General features: G+C 36.0%; 1 protein-coding gene across 3 annotated transcripts in view; it reads right to left on the minus strand.

The window, feature by feature from the left end:
* Positions 1-12106, minus strand: part of LOC106614761 (streptococcal hemagglutinin) — a 256841-nt gene that overhangs the window by 115139 nt on the left and 129596 nt on the right. The window lies entirely within an intron of this gene.

Genomic DNA, 12106 nt, shown 5'->3' on the forward strand with positions numbered 1-12106 from the left:
GATGGCCACAAAATTTCAAATCGATATCTCAAACACTGAGAAACTAGTTCGCGTATATACAGACAGACAGGCAGACGGATATGGCTAAATCGATGCAGCACGTCACGCTGATCACGCATATATATACTTTATGGAGTCTCCGATTAATTTTCAGTGTTATAAACTTTGTGGCGAACTCAAAACACTCGGTTCCGGGAATAAACATATAAAATAAGTATGTATATAACAGTTTTCGTTAAAATAATCTTTATTTCTGCATGTTCCGTTATTTACGTCAACTTCTTTATCTGCCTGTTGGTTTATTATTGTATTTCATTTTTATATTTACTTCCTTGATTAAATTTATCTTTTAACTTGAATTAATTGTTTGTGAACCTGGTTATGCACATCATTCATATGAGCAAACACACAAATACACACACACACACATAAATGCCTGCATAGCGATGTATTATGTAGGTTCATTAGTTCCTTTGTGTCTATGACACATATTCATAACACGTAAGTTTTAATTAAAACTACACAGCACACACACATACACGCATACAAATACTTTAATCACGCACAGGTGTTTTTTGCCAGCGGTGACACATTTATGAACTGTCTGCGTGTTAATTGTCAAATGACACGCATACGCCATGGTGTACCCGCAAAACCGCCCACCAATCAACTTAAGACACAAACGCATGCGCACATACACACACATGCATACAAATATATGGGCATCAGACTGTGACGTTTATTTGCTGCGAAATTATAAATTGTGAAAGTTTGTCAGCACGTCGGAAGGCAGGTAGTGGAGGAAACGCGACCAAGTGGCCGTCAATGAAAGGCGTGTAGTGTAATTGATTTGCTAATAATAAATTCTGCTAATATGTCACTAGCTGGAGTTTGAGTTAGACAGCAGCAAGCTGATAAGCAATTGAATGATTCATGCGTTTAGGTAATCTCGATGCGTTTTAGGTAATGGAAACAAATTGCGGTGCATGGTATATATGGGTAAATATACAATTATTATGTATATGAACAAAATAAGTTGTTTAGTCTAAAAAAATTTTTAGAAATTACAAAAAATGTTAGGTTTGTTTGCAGACCTTATTTATTCAGGTTTTTAATTATAATTCAGCTTTTTCAGCACACATTTTGGAGTCAAAGATCAAACGGAGTTAAAGCCAAAATTCGAAATCGAATTCGTCGAAAAGCACTTTTACAATATTATAATAAAATATTTTTTACATCTCTATAATATTGTATATGCAATAAATTACACTCAAATACTATTACACAACATCGTTTTAAGCCTTCTCAAATGCTTTGCCAATAACGAACTGCAAATCCAACAAACTTATCGCACACTAATGAGATTTTAATGTGCTCAGCCATCCAATCCAAGGCATGCAGACACCTTGGGCAAAAGAAAAAATATTAACAAGAAACTGCAAAAATATGGATATACCTATGTATACATAATTTATATGTATACCCTGATAAAGTGATATAATCGCTAGATATTCTACATTTATACCAGTCTGATTTCTGACTATACTAGTTTATTTGATTTATAACAGTTGTTTGTTCGATTCATCACTCTGCAAGTAAGTGCAAAATATATATATAAATGAAAGCGTGATGAGCTGAGTTCATTTATCTGTCTCCTTATCTGCTTGTATATACGAGAACTAGCGCCTCAGTTTGTGAGATACCATGCTGAAACTTTGCACACATCCTCAAGTTGCTGCTCATTCGTCGAAACTGCTTATATCAAACGATTATAACATGTAGTTGCCATACAAACTGATCGATCAAAAGTATTTCTGGAAAAATTGTAAAAATCAGTGATTATCCAACTAAGCTAAGTTCTGCTGCTAAAGAAACACAACTTCATTAAACCCTTGAAGAAAAAAATATTTAAAAAAGTTATAGGAAATGCATCTCCAAGTAGTTGAATTTAAGTTTTTACTTTTTTATTTTCCAACAATATTCTTACTATCAAAGTGCGTGCCAAATTCGACAAAAAAATGCATACTTTTCCTTTTCTGCTTCCTTCCTTATTTTATGTCGTGTCACTCCGTCACGTACAAGTGCCTGTGTCTTTTTTTCATGCGCGCACGGTATTCTTTTTTGCTTATTCGCAATTTCAGTTCTTATTTCCGGTTGTTGATATTTATTTGTTTTTTTTTTTTTTGTTTTTTTTTTTCTACTGAAATAACCGTTATTGCTTGCAATTGCTTGGCGTTGCTAGGAAATGCATTTGTTGCGCAAAGTTCTTGCTTTCTGACATCGTTAGAGAAACTCTTGCTGGCAGCATTGTTTCTTGTTGTCTCATGCTTTGTACTGTGTCGCAGTTGTGTTAGTGAGGAATTCCTCGTTTTTTTGACATTTGCAGTTGCAGTCACTTATCGCAGTTTTTGTCTCAGCACAAAGTTTCCGATACGTGAGAATAAAATGTAAGTGAATTTTGCGAAAGGAATTTTGCATAAGTACAAGTCATTATCGGAAATATGCGCATGTAAATAAATTATATTTTACAAATGCATTTTTGTGCGAAATTCTGTGCAAAATGTATGCAACGACAAATATCACTTATAGCTTTAAATTTCACTCATGTATCTGAATTGAATGAATAGTGAGAAATTTGATTTTAAAGTAAAATTTTTGAGAATATTCTTTGAGAAGAGTTTGTGAGGATATTAAAGGGAAATAAATTGAACATGATGGTAACGACATAAAGTTCAAATATTTTTGGAGAAACTCCATAACTCTGTTTGACTAAACTGATCTACCAATTTTAACAAGTATTTTAGCAGTGAAGTATCGGCTTTCAAGGGCGTAAGGCCTTTAAGATTGCTAGAGGATAATGTATTTTTAGAGCCACCTTTCCAAAATATTTTGCAATAGCTAGAGAGCAAGATAAGCTGTCTACAGCCGAAACCTATGTGAATAAATCCGAGATAAAAACAAATGTTACCCGGAAATATTAATAGAACAACCAAAAAAGGAGTAAGTTTCAAATAGAGGAGACTGATTGTGACCTAAATTTAGACAGTTAAAACCAAGTGTTCGCGAGACAAGATAGACAAAAATGATGCGAAAGAGTCGTTAGTACAAAAACAACTTAGTTCTTCAATATATTTTTTTGAATGGTCTCATGTACAATAAACTGAACTATACTCCAGCTAGTTTTTTCAGCAACCTTTCTACATTAGCTTTTTTAGTTAAAAAAATACATAATATATAAAATCTTACGCTTTTTAGGAGTGTGACTTTGCTAACTCGTTCTATTATTTTATTCTTAAAAGTCACACTTACTGAATTTTGAAAAAATAATTTTTTTATATTTCGATAGCTATACCCTTAAAAATATAATACTAAAGTTTCAAGTTCAATAGTTCAAATAATTTTTGAGTTATAGGCTTCGACAAAGTAACCGCTAAATTCAAAGAGCTTAATCAGTTTATCTTTAAACGCGCTTTTCCCGAAACAGCATTTTCAAATTTTCTACAACTATTGTACTTGTAGACAAATGATACCCTCTACATATATCTATATACAATAACCGGCCAGTTATTTGATCTGATCAAAACGACCAAAATTTTGGGTAAAAGTTAATTTTTTTTTTTACACCATTTTGTGATTTTTTTTTTACTGGAGGCATTTAACTGTACATACAATATCTTCTAGAGTGAAATTTTTGTTTAAGTTTCATCCACGGAGAAGCCCTGCTTCACTGTAGTAGTGGAGGAACTTTTTTAGAATCGTCGAATCTCGAAATATATTTAATTATTTTCTTCAAAAATGCTTAAGGTTCAATATTTTTGTAACTTAAGAAAAGAATTATTTAAAAGGTACCAACGAAGTCGCTTTCAAATAAGCAGAAGAATAGATCAGCCCGTTACACTACAGCTGCCAATGTGGTAAAGCAACATATGGAAGCAAAAAGGACAGAAGCAACAAAATTATACAAACTAACAACATGAATAGACACTGCAGCCACCAAAAGCAACAACCAACAGCATTTCCATAACAGGAGAGCTCCGCTTGCAATTCAAGAAAATATCTCCTTACAAACGAGTATATACATCTTACATCACATATATTTGTATATTCTTGTCTTGCCGCCTCACAAAATTACAAACCGTTGTTTGCCAGCTTTTTGCAGCTTTTGTAAGCAATTGCGGTAGCGGACAGCTGTTCGAATCTTTTGCACAGCTGTGCTGGCTGTTGGGTAATCACATCAACTCAACATCAGGGAAAGAACAACAAAATGGATGTGTAGCATGGGGGAAGGATGTGACGTGATTCATCCACCGGTGCATGCCACAAGAGCGCAAACGCTTGACTGACGCACAAGTGGCACTACAGTGTCGTCTAGACTGATGCGTGCAACACAATGGCGTTGCCGGAAAAATCACGTCTACGCGTGCATGAAGAAGAGGCACAGAAATGTGCGATGGTTCAGCAGCTAAAATGTAAAGAGGGGTAGCAAAGAGCAACCCCCAATGCTGGCCAGTGACAAGCGAGCTTTTAATTAAATCATAAATTTAAAATGTGCGTTTCCGTTTTCCTGCATTTTCCTGTATTTTTATGATTTTTTTTCCAATTTTTTATTTTATTTCGCTGAGTGAGAAATTTTTATCACGTATACGACCGGGCGCACCACATGTCGGCACTAACGCGCAGCTAGTAGCGCGGGGATCTGGTCGCTAAGCACACTCATATATTGAAGTATTTAAAGCTAAAAAAAAAAGTGCTTACAAATCAGATTGTGACTCAGTAATGACCGTAACCGGAAGGAAGGCAGTAAGGAAGTAAATAGGATAATGTAATCGAGAGCGAGGGAGAGCGTCGCAAATGCACGTATGTGTATGTGGCATTTACTAATGTTAAACATGTTTGTTAGTATGTTTTGCATTTTTATGCTTTTAATGCATTTTATAAATGTAAAGTAGATTATGTGATCACTTAGCTTGAAAGAAAGCAGAAACAACATTATTGCAAGAATCCACACATAAATCATTAACAAAATCATTGCGGTTATTTTTAGAAAATATTTTTTTCTTTGCCCTTATTATGGCATTTCCGCTGACGCTAAGAGCTCTTCAAAAATTTCTTGACTCACCGGCTGACTAGCGTAAACATTAAAAGTGGGTGGTTAATTGCATAAGTGTGAGTGATATATCATCAATTGGATATTTTGAATTATCAAAATGGTGAAATAAAGAAATTTGCTGACACACGATTTTTCAAACATTTTTCTTAGTCAGAATTTTGAACTTTTGTACTTCGGTAAACAAATATTGATTCAGTATCTTACATAAAAAATAGAAACACAAAACGTTTCAACTGCTGTTTAGATTACTTAATTTTTCACTTTAGCGACTTTTTAATTTAAAAAAGCGTTGCCACATGTATTTTACAAAGGCATATCAGCAATTACCCAGAATCGATAAGTTCATTTAAAGAAAGATACTTTCATTCTGAGAAACTTGTTAGCAAAAATTTTATTACGGTCCAGAGTTGCCATCTGATTTTCTATATTATAAATTGGAAATAAAATAAGCCAACACTTTGAAATATGACGATTTTAAACAAAAAGAAATTAAAATTTTTTTTTCAATTAATATTTAAGTTAGAACGAGGTTGCCACACTTATTCAATATTTAAATGAATTTAAACTGAAGAAGAAAACAATGATGCGAAATGTTTATATTTCAGTTACAAAGCTGGATAACAGGAGGGTTGATAAAAAGTTAATAGGGTTGCCACGTATTTTAAATTGGAGTAATGTTAATAATACGCAAACTAAAATACATGTTCTAGAAAAACCACTAAAGAAAATGAACTTTAACTAGCTCTATCAGAATTATATTAACTAATGACTAGTTCAAAATATGTAATTAAAATTTTCGAAATATGCCAAAATGTATTTTAAAAACTTACCACTAAGGCCATGGTAACACCTTAGCATACAACAACATACGAGAGCGTAATCACAGCGACGTGAGCGTCAGTAGCGGCACTAAACAATGTATGATTATAACTGATAATTACCGTTATGCTCTGTTCCTACGCATACGCGCACATTCAGTGACATGTGATGTCAGCACACCCACAACAACAACACCCAGAAGTATCAATATATTTCATTGCTTCAGCGTCTGGTTTCCTCGGCCACCCAACTATCGCTGTGACATGCGATTAAAGCGAGCTGTCACATGGTCAAATGAAAACAACAACGTAAGTGTACATGTTGCTAATTAGGTCGAAGGTGAAGATTACCGGAATTGATACCTTCATTATATGAGCATATGTGCGATTCTGTAGTTGTGAGTGTGTTTTTTGTGTGCAATATATATTTAAAGTTACTACTGATTTTTAATTCGTTTTTCGAATTACAACGAAAGAAGGGAAAGAAAATTATTGTGATTCACGTAACTGAGAGGAATTTGTAAATGTTAATTTTCGAAAACAAGCTATTGTATAAAGCTGAAATAATTTTAGAAATACAAGCGAAATATGACTTTGAAAACTCTACACATATATGAATTTAGCGGCAACCCTATTGTGAAATTACAAAAAAAAAAAATATTTGTTGTCACATTTCGATGCATTATTAACTTATTTTAAAAAAAGCGTACACAAATTTTAAATCCATATCTCAAATAGTTTTGAGTTACAGGTTTCGAAAATGTAGCCACTTAATTTAATTACCTTCAACAGTTTATCTATAAACGCGCTTTTTCAAAACAACATTTTTCAAATTTTCTTGCGTGATTAATCGGAAACAAATGATCCGGTGATCTGCATGTACGGTATGGTTATAACTCTCCATACAATGATCAAGCAGGGTTTTGATCAAAAATCAAATAATGGCAGGCCAAAAACGATCAACATTTTAGATTGGGTTAGGTTACACTGACTGGCTTTCACGCCCTATATAGACTTACAGGTCCTTTGTAACGTCAGACGAAAGTGCAAGACGTTAACGCTTTTTGCGAAGTTGAATCGAAACTTGATATCTATTTCTGATACTTCCTCCAATCCCTTTAACTGCGAAGCTCCTAGATAAGCTGTGTTAAAGATAAAGGCGGACATAAGCAAAGGTGTTGTTCCAGCGTCTCTCTCATACCTACTTCCCTGCACTTTCTATGCTTCTTCATGTGTCGTCGTCAATAATACCCTTGTGGCTTGCATATGATGCCAGTAAGTTGTGACCAGTGTATAGGCCAACAACCGTGCTGCTGTCTTTTCGAAACCGTGTGAGTAGAAAGCTTGTTTGTTGGTTGTTTTTCACTCCCTTGCACCTGATCATGGCGATCCTGCATGCCCCTACGCATTCCATCTCACCCTGATCTGGTTGTCAGCCCTTTCGCAAATTTCGTTGTGTATTGTTTTAACGACTTGAGTATTTTCTGATCTGGTTCAGCTTGGCAATCTCATCAGCTATTTTGTTTTCCGGAACGCCCTTGTGCCCTGGAACCCAGTATATATGTAGCCGCTTTTTGGCAGCCACTATATCTTGAAATCGAGAAAATATGATGAAGAATTATCAGTAAAAGAAGCTTAAGGGATAGACTTTTGTTTCATATTAACGTAGTCAGTTAAGAGCTTTTCTAAAGCCGTTTTATTTTCCCGCTGTGTAATTAAATTTTTTATGCCAAAAACGAAGTATGGAAGAACTCAACTATTGGGCACAGTGTCTTTGAAATATTTCTCATATAAAACAACAAAAGTTACAAAATCTTTACAAATCGTGTCAACCAGTGCTATCAACTTTAAACAACTACATTTGTGAGCTTTTTTGACCTAGAAAGGCGTAGAAAAATAGCTTCATTTTGACTTCAAAACGATTTTCGGTCAATCTCATCAAGCATTGTCTCTAGCTACATGGCTTCTGTTACCGAATTTTTTTTTTGTTCATCTTGTGCGCAAAAGCCATGAATTTCCAAACAATTTACAGCATGTTGTATGCTTTTCTGTGCCATGACTCACTTCATTTTGACACAGTATTCCTGTATGGATTGCTAAGCACTTGCCACACCATTTTCTTGTTTCACCTATAAATCTCAATTTTCCGACAAGCAAACACTTACAACACACACACTCACACAGGCGCCAAGGTGCTTGCAACTAGTAAATGAAGGCATATATTTTTAGGTGTCACATATGTGTGAGTGTGTGCGTGTGGCATGCATATTGTAGTCGTCGTGAACATAAGTCAACATTATCAGCATTTGCATGAATTTAAGATCAGAAGCTATAACCAGAGCCATTGCTATAAAGGCGGCAGCTTTCAATTCATTGCTTCGGTGCTTTAGAAAATCCATTGCGCTCTAAAAGCAAAAGTGAAAGGAACTTTTATGAATATCAGATGTAGCTAGCTAACAAGCAGCCTAGCTGCAGCTACGAGCGCTGGCAGATCGAAAACATGAAATCTAAAGCCACAACAAAAGCAAAAATACGAACAAAAAGCCTTAGACGAAGGTGCAACAGCCACAGTTGTACTTGCAACACAAACCCCTTGCCACACACAAGCGCATGGCATTAGTAGCCCGCCGCATACAAATTGTGGAGCAGGCAAATAGGTGAAAAGGAGGTACTAGGATAGTTGAGGGAACAGCTGGCTGCGCGCAGGGAAATCTCTGGAAACAAAAGACTCTGCTTGTTGCTGCTGCTGCTGCAAAATGAGTTTTAGTGTTAAGTAAAACGCGCAGTTGTGCAAAGTAGGTCAATTAATTTTCGGTTATACGGCAAGCGAGAAAGACAGAGGGGGGAGAGAGAGATGGTCGGGTCGTGTCGTCATTATGCTGCGTATTCAGCTCTTCTGGCGTTTCTTTCTCAATAGTGCCACATATAGCTGGCCGGTACATAGCCACTCCAGGTAATTTTTGTTGGTCTTATTAGTGCTATTTACAGCTGCAGAGTATCGCATAAAAAGTGCTTAATTAAAATGTATGCCATGTCCGCATAAAAGTGTAAACTTTGCACCGTTGATGAGACAAAAGTGCAAAATATTGTAATAATATGGAAGAAATTACGTGCAACGCAGGTGCCGTGCGCTGCAACGGGAAATTATTAATTGGATGCTCTCATTTGAAAGTATAAATATAAAAAATAATATTATGATAGCAAGATTGCTAGCGAGCGATGAAGAAGAAGCAGCTAAAAATTCTGAAATTGAGACTCATTTTATTATTAGTCTCTCACTCTCTTTATAGGTTAATTATAAACAATGAGATGCATAAAAATACGAGGAAAAAATTTAATTGCATAAATTTTGCGAATATTTATTTAAAATTCTAATTGGATAATTGTGTTAAGCACTAACGTCATTCTTGTGTGAGCGTGCGTCAAAATAACACTTGTTAAATAAAAATTAACTGCATATAGAATAATAATAACCAAACTCGATTATTTCCCTGCGATGATGTGAATTTATCAAATTTAAATTGGTGGCAACCCTATTCAAAAATGTTTCCTAAATAATAACAACTCTTGTTGGTTGCCAATAGTGCAGTACCGCAGCTATATACCCTTCACAGGCTACAGTGGTCTGATGCTCAGAAAGTAAGGTTGATTTTAATAATACTCTATGCTGAATTTCGTGAAGATGTCTTGTCAAATTAAAAATTTTTTCCATACAAGAACTTCATTTTGATCCGTCAGTTTGTAGGGGAGTTGTGTTATATCATATAGTGGTGGTATCGGCGGTTTCAATCAGTGAATACCTCTTTGAAGAGTAAGGAACGTGTACAAAATTTCAAAACGATATGTAAAACACTGAGAGACTTCGGGACACAGACGGACAGATAAGCAAACAAACAGAACTTAATCGGCTCAGCTCATCACAAATTGGTGACGGAATAAGGTTTTACAAACAACGTCATGTATTCCTTCTTTGTTCAACCTTTCATAACAGGATAGGACATATACTCGTATGCTATAGTTGTCAAGCCACTTGGACAGCCTGTCCGGTCGCTGGTCCGTTGTGGTACCTAGTGCTCATAGTGATCATAAAATACCCTGATACTTCGCTAAAGTCTCTTCTGAGCCGTCAAAAGTATGGATGACGAAATATTTCAAATTCCTCCATAAAGCTTTGACAATTTCTGTCCGATGAGATATTTAGCCTTACCGCAATGTATAGTAAGGGCTCTTACGACTGCGACAAGATGAAGTAGAAGCAGTTCAGTAGATCTACTGCATTCTACTCTAGGCCAAAAAGAACGCACGATTACACAGAAGCTGGTCATCTACCGTGAGCTCACAAACAAGGTACATAGGTCTAATACAAGTACTATAATTCAGGAGAACAACGGGGATTCAGTTTGTTTCCACTCCGACTTATGTAAATGGAACGGGGATGCCGATCTCATCCACAGTTTTCAGTAATTCCGCTAAGACCTGGCACCTAAACGAGTCTGATAATGAACTAGCTTGATGCTACCGATTGTGGATACATACACTCTCGGACTTACTTTGAGCGCACAGTGATCGGAGTCGAAGTGAATACTCACTTACCTGAAAGAGGCAGCACATCGGAGGAATACGTCTCCTGCTGCCTTAACCACTTCTGCTGGAAGTGTTTTCAGTGATCTGGTGGCCAAAAATAAGCTCCATACAGAAAACTCCCCCTCAAAACTTTCAAACATATAGCTACACACAAACGATAAGCACTATGAAGTCTGAAAGGAATCTGTCAAGCTTGTACTTGTATATACTATAATGTTGGAATTGACTTAAAAATTTTCGAAATATTTTGAGTACCAACATAACTACAATTTTTTCGAACCTTTACTTTTATAATAGAAAAAATAATACAGTTTCAATATATTAATATTTTTTAATAATGCCTTTTCCGCTACACTGTAGCTTCCCATCAGCTATTTCGCATGCTCTTCAGTAGAGGAACTTAATATTTTCCAATATTTACATATACATTTAATTAGTGAAAATTAATTTACCTGAAGAGAGAAATATATATAAATTTCAATAAGTAAGAATATTCCTTATAAATTTAAAGAATATCTTATGAGTTTTCTTACAGCATACACGCATATTAATGTAGCCATAAAAACTTAATTATGCACAATAAACTTCAGAATGACAACAAAAACGGAAACAAGCGAATTTAATTAGAGACATCAGCACAAAAAAATCGAATACACGAGAGAGGCAGACACCATAGACACACAGGAGTTTCAACGTACTTGTATATGTATATATATACATATATAAATATATATAAAAAATGTTAGCCTGCAACTGCTGCAGCGATGAGTCATAGCGAGAATGCAATGAGAGAATGTTTTTGTTTGCATTTGAAAATGCTTTTGTATTTATTTCTATAATTTTTTTCTCTTCAATTCCATTCTTTAGTATCTTGTGGCAACACACAAGACAACAAGTCAAGAAATGCCGACAAGGCGACTGGCAAAGATAGCTTCGGCAAACTACCGGTTGTGTGAGCTGCGGTGAGCGGCAGAGTGTAGAAACATGCCATTTGTGGTACTTATGAGTCACATGGCAGACAAGGCGCGCACAGGCTGCCACAGAGCACTACCACACGCATGCAAATCCACAAGCATACATGTATGTGCGTGGGAGAGTGTGGCTGTATGCATATTTATAAAGCACTAAGCTAGGCAGCAAGACAAGCGGGTTACAAGTGGGCTGTTCGCCAAACCGCAACTGCAATTTGAGGCAAGTGGCGCACAGCCGCCCTCAGCTTGCTGCTGCCGCTCCATTGCTGAGACTGGCTTGCTTGCGCAGTACATAATCGTATTGCATTGTGGCAAGGCAGAAGATTTTCTACAAATACTGTTAATACGAGCACACAAATGGTAGAACAGAGCATGTAGTTGCATATGTGTGCATATAAATATGTATGTGTGTGTGTGTGTGTGTGTGTTTGAACGCAAGAATTCGCTTCGAGCCTTGGAAAACAACAGCTGCCGCATGCGTTGCAACATTTGCTGCAACAGTTTGCCAACCACAATGCTTTTTTGTCTCTCACACACATCCTCGCAACGCAAACTTACTTTTTATTGTGTGTGTGTTTGCATAAATGCAAGGCTGTTACGAACTTTGGAACATGTTGCTTCTT

Source organism: Bactrocera oleae, chromosome 4 (assembly GCF_042242935.1).
Source record: "Bactrocera oleae isolate idBacOlea1 chromosome 4, idBacOlea1, whole genome shotgun sequence".
Lineage (NCBI taxonomy): Eukaryota > Metazoa > Arthropoda > Insecta > Diptera > Tephritidae > Bactrocera > Bactrocera oleae.